Source organism: Stegostoma tigrinum, chromosome 8 (assembly GCF_030684315.1).
Source record: "Stegostoma tigrinum isolate sSteTig4 chromosome 8, sSteTig4.hap1, whole genome shotgun sequence".
NCBI lineage: Eukaryota > Metazoa > Chordata > Chondrichthyes > Orectolobiformes > Stegostomatidae > Stegostoma > Stegostoma tigrinum.
This window is the reverse complement of record NC_081361.1, coordinates 65,208,405-65,216,471: the sequence shown is the minus strand read 5'-3', so window position 1 is coordinate 65,216,471 and position 8,067 is coordinate 65,208,405.

The following is an 8,067-nucleotide window of genomic DNA, read 5'->3' as shown; positions in this document are numbered from 1 at the left end:
CCGTAATGGAAAGAAACAAAGCGCCACTCAAAACCTACCCCCGCTCACGCTGCCCTGGCCTTGTGCTATTCCCCAGTGTTCGGAGGAGACAAAAACGGAACTCCGCCGTCAATCCAACTGCCGTTCCAGTCCCAATGTCACCACTAAACCTTCTTCCTTTCCACTTTGTGAGTGAATGCAGCACAAGGGCATATGAAAAGGATACAGCCACCAACAGTTCGCAGATTTCAGGTTGCAGAGCAGGAGGCCATTCAGCCCTTCACGTCTGAACCGGATTTTCTAAGGAATGTCTAATACGGTACTATCTCTCCGTAATCCCGCATGTTATTGATCAGATAGCTGTCTGATTCCCTGTTGAATACCTTGGTTGAATTTATCTTCATCAAATTCTCAAGCAAAATTCGAGAGCCTGCCTGCTCGTGAAAGTACCTTGACTTTTTTTTCCCAGTTAACCTAAAACTGTGTCCTCTGTCTCTTCGCAAGCGGCAACATTTTCTCACTGCTTACTCCGTCCAGACCTCACGATTTTGAATGCTTCCAATCAAACCTCCTCTCAACTTCTCCAAAGGAAAACAGTCCTTACTTCTCCAATCTATCTTTTTTTTCTGCACCTTCCCCAGTGCACGCACACAGCCTTTCTAATATGCAGCGTTCAGACCTGGACACAGGGCTCTAGCTGAGTCAGAAAAAGCATCTCTGCAACTGATCCCTCACACTCTGTTCCCACAATAACCGCCGAAACAGAATCCCCCTCCTCCTCACATACCACCCCACCAACCTCTGGATACAACGCATCATCCTCCAACACTTCCGCCGTCTGCCATCCGACCCCAACATTTTCCAGATATTTTCCATCCCTACCCTTGTCTGCTTTCCAGAGAGCCCACTCTCTCCGGGACTCCCTTGTACGCTCCATACTCCCCTCCAACCCCACCACTCCTGGAACTTACCTCTGCAACCACAGGAAGTGCTACACTTGCCCCACACCTCCTCCCTCCACCCCCATCCCAGGCCCCAAGAAGACTTTCCACATCAAGCAGATTTTCACCTGCACATCCGCCAATGTGGTGTACTGCATCCGCTGTACCCAGTGTGGCTCCTTCTACACTGGGGAGAGGCTTGGGGACCGCTTCGCAGAACACCTACGCTCGGTTCGCAGTAAACAACTGCACCTCCCAGTCGCAAACCATTTTAACTCCCCCTCCCATTCCTTAGACAACATGTCCATCTTGGGCCTCCTGCAGTGCCACAATGATGCCACCCAAAGGTTGCAGGAACAGCAACTCATATTCCGCTTGGGAACCCTGCAGACTAATGGTATCAGTGTGGATTTCACAAGCTTCAAAATCTTCCCTCCCCCCACTGCATCCCAAAACCAGCCCACCTTATCCCCACCTCCCTAACCTGTTCTTCATCTCACCTATCCCCTCCTCTCACCTCAAGCCAGACCCCCATTTCCTACCTGCTAACCTCATCCCGCCCCCTTGACCAGTCCATCCTCCCCGGACTGACCTATCCCCTCCCTACCTCCCCACCTACACTCACCTTTAATGGCTCCATCCCTGCTCTTTAACTTTTCTGTCTCCTCTCCACGTATCTTCTCCTCTATCCATCTTCGATTCGCCTCCCCCTCTCTCCCTATTTATTTCAGAACCCTCACCCCATCCCCCTCTCTGATGAAGGGTCCAGGCCCGAAACGTCAGCTCTTGTGCTCCTAAGATGCTGTTTGGCCTGCTGTGTTCACCCAGTTCCACACTTTGTTATCTCATACAAGTTTTGGGTCCCTTTAGATAAAGCCCAGGATAGCTTTATTATCGGTTCTGCTATCTTTAATGAACATGCACATTCCGTTTAGAGTTGTACCCTTTATATTTTCTCTCCTTGTTCTTCCTGCCAAAACCTTTAACTTCCCTGCATTGGACTTCATTGATTGCCGCCTCTGTCTATTCCTCAATGTTTCTATGTCCTTCTGAGGTTCACTACAATACTCCTCTCAATGAACCATGCATCCAAGTATCATATCATCAGCAATTTTTGAAAGTGTGCTCTTTGCACAAAGATCAAGATCATTAATATGTGTCAAGGAAACCTGGGGAATCCAACAGTGCAAACTATGGCCAGCCTGGAACTCATCCATTAAAAATTTCCCTTTGTTTCATATTACTCAAAATTATTGTATTCATATTGATACTGTGTCATTCGTTGAGATCTAACTTTCTTCACAAGTCTGTTGTTTGAACTGTCTCTTCTAGAAGTCATGTATACTACATAAACTGCATTGCCCTCAAGAACCGTCTGTTACTACTTTTAAAAAAATCAGCAAGTTAGTCAGACATGTTGTGCTCTTGAGAAATTCCCTTAAAGTGCCACTCAAAACAGTGGTTGCCTCAGGATTGCAGTGGGCTTTTACCGGAGGATTGATAAGGAATCCTTTCCAGCCAGGTTACAGGGCTGGGATGAGATTGCCAGGAAGGAAGAGGTTGACAATGGCTGGGTCGTGGCTTCTTATGAGTACACCCTCCCTACCCTTTCCAATTTCAGGTCTCTCAATCCGTCACAGGATAGGCTTACAATGAGGGCCCCTGTGGTATGTCTCATCCGCCACAGAAAGCAAAACCTGAAACTGATTGACTAACAACAGTGTCAGGATGAAGCCATTAAGTTGCTCCAAAATAGCTACTTAAGATCCTCAACTGGTGTCCAAGAGGAATGGCCAACTTCAGACATTCTTGGACTTCAGTGGAGAGAGGTAGGAAGGTGGTGGAAACTCAACCCCTCCCACCTGATCATATGGATGTTCTCTCCTCCCTCTCACATTCTTTCTCCCCTCCCCATCAATCTACTTTACTCCTCCCCCTACTGCTTCTGCCATGTTCAACCTTCTCTCTCATCCCCTTCCATTCCCATTCCTGTCTTACACGTGACTCCAGACCCACAGCAAGGTGATTGATTCTTAACTGCCTACTGATATGGCCCAGCACACCTCTTAGTTCAAGGGCAATCAGGGATGCTCAACGAATGGTGGCCTTTTCAGGGAAGTCCCTGTCCCGTGAGAGGAAAATGGGCATGGAATGATACAGTATAGAAGAACATCATTTGACTCATCATTCTTATACCAAAGTGAAGCTATTCAGTTTATCTCATTCTTCTGCTCTTTTCCAAACATTTTCCCTTCAAATGTTCACCAAATATCCTTTTGATTGTTTACTATTGAATTAATTTTCACCATTCTCTCAAGTGATGCACTCCAGGGCTCCACTCACTTACTACCTATGATTAATGATGAACAGAATTTGGAATCCACTAAGTGGAACTATGTAACATCTGAGTCAGACAATGGAGCTGGCACAATGACACAGAGGCTATTGTCAAGCATTACAGCTTCTAAAATTAATGAATAGTATAACTAACCTCAAAGTACTATTCATTAGATGCAGGTTTTACACAAACTCTGTTCGTTAATTTTGTGTAAATATTGAAATATAAATATTGAACCCTAAATCATTGTTGATGCATTCACCGAAACATATAAGACAATGGGCTTTAGGCTAAACATCCGAAAGACAAAGGTCCTCTGCCAGCTTGTTCCCATTGTACAGGACTGTCACTAGAACTAAACTCAACCCTAATGTGACGGTCAAGATCTATGGCTAGCCTCTGGACAATATGAATCACTGCTTCACTGGAACAAAGATTAAGAGAAAATTCAACATCACCTCCAGTATGCCAGCACAGCCTTTAGACACCTGAGAAACTGAGAGTTTGTTAAGAAAGACTTCAAATCTGACATTGAGTTCATCGTCTGTGGCAGCAATATTACTTACATTCCTGTGCGCTTCAGAAATATGGACAAGGCACAACATACATCTCAAATCTTTAGTGAAATTTAACCAATGGTGACTTCACAAAATCCTGCAAACCAGTGCCACCAGAGGCAGTCCAAAGAGCACAAAATGAGATTTGATATTTGAGATGTCGAGATGCTGAGCTTTTCCAGCAACTTTGTTTTCGTTCCTTTCGTCTTCAGCTGCTTCATCAATGATTTTTTCCTTTATCATAAGGTCAAAAGCAGCAAAGTTCACTGGTGATTGGACAATGTTTGACATGATTTGTGATTATCCCAGGTACTGAAACAGTTGTGCCCAAATGAGCAAGATCTGGACAATATTGAGGCTTGGCCTGACAGGTGGCAAGTAACATTTGTGTTATATAAGTGCCGGGCAAGACACGAGAGAATATGATCATTGCTCCTTGACATTCAATGGCATTACTATCACTGAATTTGTCACTATCAATGAATTTGTCACTGTCAACATCCTCGGATTACCATTGACCAGACATTGAACTGAACCAGCTGTGCAAGCATTGTGACAAAGGCTAAGAATTCTGCAGTGAATGCCACACATTTTGGGTTCTCAAAGTTCCTCTCCAGCTGACACATCATCTTTTTGCTGCTATTTTGTGAAGGATAAATCAGAGTTAATATTTCGGGTCCGGTGACCCTTCCTCAGAACTGAAGATGATTGGGCCTAGGACACGGCCCTGAGGAATTCCTGCTGCAATATCCTGTGACTGAGATGACTGACCTCCAACAACCATAACTATCATCTTTTGCACTATATATGACTTCAATCAGTGGAGAGTTTCCCCTTGAATTCCTGTTAATTTCAGTTTCAGTGGGTTCAAGGACTCAATGGTCCACACTCTATCAAGTGCTGACTTGATATCAAGGGCAGTGACCCTCTCTTTCCCTGTTGAGTTCAGCTCTTTAGACCATGTTTGGACCAAGGCTACAATGAGTCAAGAGCTGAGTGGATCTGGCAGAAATCAATATCAGTGTCAGCCAGCAGTCTGTTGTTGATTAACTGGCACTTGATAGTACTGTCAACTATACTGTCTATTATTTTATTAATGATTGAAAGTAGGCCATTGGAGTGGTAACTGATTGGGTTGGATTTGTCCTGATTTTTGTGTACAAGACATAACTGGACAATTTTCCATACCGTAGGTAAATGCCAGTGTTGCAATTGGATAGGAACAACTTGTCTAAGGACATATCTAGTTTGGGCATAAGTCTTCAGTATGATCGCTGGAATATTTTCAGGGCCCATTGCCTTTGCAGTACCCAGCAACTCCCAGTTGTAATTTGATGTCATATAGGGTGAATCAAATTGGCTGTAGGTTGGTATCTAGAATGCTGGGAATCACAGGAGGAAACTGAGATGGACGTCAACGCTTGTTTACAGAGTGATACACAAAAATGAATTGGTGGCTTTTAACTCAGACTACCACAGCCATTCATGAATTCCACAGCCATTCGTGAATTTATTGTCCAAAAATGTTATCAAACTCTATTCAGGATCTTCACTTGCATAAATATTAGGCTCGTTGCTGTATTTCACAGAGACAAGTTTTCTCCAAAAAATAACGAATCAATTTCGACTGCACTGCTTTAATAACATGGATTCTGCATCTTGGTATACAAATTTAATATTTTTGTAAACTTTTCACCAGTATTTAACTTTTGGTGAATGCAAATTATTGTTCAGCTTATAATTCTTTTCCTTAATTTCACAACCTTGAACATCAAGCACTTCCTTTCTAAAATACAGATTTATGCTCAAAAGCAAATTTTCATAAGTTTGCTTTAAAACTGTTTAAAACTGTAGGGATAAGTATTAATTTAGTACTAATGGTCAAGGGGTTTTTTTTTTGGTCTGGAATTGATTAAATTGCACAATTCTAATGACTTACTGCATAGCCTAAAATATTTGCACTGATCCATCAGTAATTTAATGGATCTATTCACTGACAAAAATCTTTGCTGGTGTCAGCCAAACAGCATATCAAAATCTTTTGTATCACACATGTTGGGTCTTCAGAGAACTACTGAAAGATGATGGTCATCCTGCCAAGAAAATAAATGTATAATTACTTCGATAAAATGCTAAAAGGAGGAAATAGTTTACATTTTATATTCTTATTGCCTTTGTGACATTTATAATAACTTTATCCTGTGAGAGACAAAACCTGCCTCTAAAATAGTGGAATATCTTCCTAGAGAGTCACTACTATTTTTATAGACAATGTTAAGTGTCTGAAGGATGAGAAGCTGTCTGTCTGTACTCTCTCTCATTTCCAGTTATTCCATTTCCATTATTTACCACATCTTCTCTATTCATTACAACTTAGTGGTATTCTTCACCTTGGATTCCCAATAAAAGAATGTCATTAATACTGTTAAAGAGCTTTCAGTTACATACAAAACTTAATGTTGCAATTGTTTGTGATTTTATGAAACACAGCTCCCTTAAAACTTAGTATTTTAATTGTTTTTGTTCAGTGAGAAAGTTAATCCAAACATCTGAATTTTTAAAACTGAGATCTGATACCTATGAAGTTTAGTTCTCAATGTGGTTTTGTAATTAGGAAGATACTGGTGCATAGAAAATTATTTATTACACGCAAAGACTGTGTTAATTGTGTATGACGTCAAGATGCACATTTTACTTTGCCAGTAGAATACTGACCTCTAGTGAGCTTTTGTGAAAAGCACTGATGTGTTCCACAAGATGTCACCCTTTAGCGATTGAGACAAAATTTGTCATCTGAAGAATGAGTATGCATAAGTCCAAGATGTGAAGTCAATAATGATATACTTGCACCTATTCTTCAAAGAAAAACTAGAAATGAAATTGGGAATAGGACATTTGGCTCTCTGAGCCTACTACACTATTCAATCAGATCAGGGCGGATCTATCTGCCTTGAGCACCACCTTCCTGCACAAGCCATGATACCCTTGTTGATCAAAAATCTGCCTAACTCAGCCATGAATGTATTCAATAACATAGCCTCCAATTCACTCTGTGATAGAGAATTCCACATATTAATAGCCATCTGAGAGAAGAAATTTATACCATCTGTTTTTTAATCTGTGCCTTTAATTTTAGAATCCCATATGAGGGAAAACATTCTTTCTGCTCTACCTTGTCAAGCATCATCAGAATCTTGCATTTTCAATAGGTTTACCTTTCATTTCCTTTAAATTCCAATACTTACAGGTTCCACCCTTCTTCATTAGACAACCCTTTTGTCCCAGGAATCATCCCGATGCACTTTGTCTAAATTGCCACTAATTTAAAATAATCCTGCTTAAATGAGTAGGCCAAAACTGTATTTAGTACTTGAGAGAAGGTCTCAACAACATCCTATACAGTTATAACAAGACTTTTCTACTTTCATAGTCCACTCCCTTTGCAATAACATTTAACATTCTGTTTGTACCTGTATGCTAAAACTTAATGATTCATTTATGAGGACATCCAGATCTCTCTTAACAGAGCATTGTCAGTCTCTGTACACTTATAGTATACTCTGTTATTCTATTCTACCCAGCAAAATAGAGAACTTTATACTTTCCCACATTTTACTCTATTAGTTAAATTTTAACCCACTCAATCAGCCTATTTGTCAACCTTTGCAGACTCTGTATCTTCTTATCAAGATGAAACATAAAGTTGCTGGAAAAGCTCAGCAAATCTGGCAGCATCTGTGGAGGAGAAAACAGAGTTAACGTTTCAGGTCTGGTGACCCTTCATCAATATCTTCTTATGACTTGCTTCCCCTTGTATTTCTGTATCATCATCAAATTTGGCAACCCTACACTCTATCCCTTGATTCAAGTCATGAATATAGATTGTAAATAGTTCAGACACTAGCACTCCACTATTTACAGCCGACCAACCCGAAAATAACCTATTTAGCCCAACTTTCTGTTTCCTATTGGTTATGCCCTGCATATATATTATCCCCAACACCATGAACTCTTACCTTGTGTCAAAATCTATTTATGCTATGTACATGCCTCCTAGCAGTAGTCAGGATGTGTGCCAGAAAATAAATCAGGATATAGAAAAGGAATGTATGAAAATCACTGTTACAACAATAATAGAGGACTTCAATATGCCGGTAGACTGGGAAAATCAGGTTGGTTGCAGATCCCAAAAAAAGGAATGTGTAAAACTTCTATGAGATGTTTTCTGGACCAGATAGTGGTAGACCCCAGA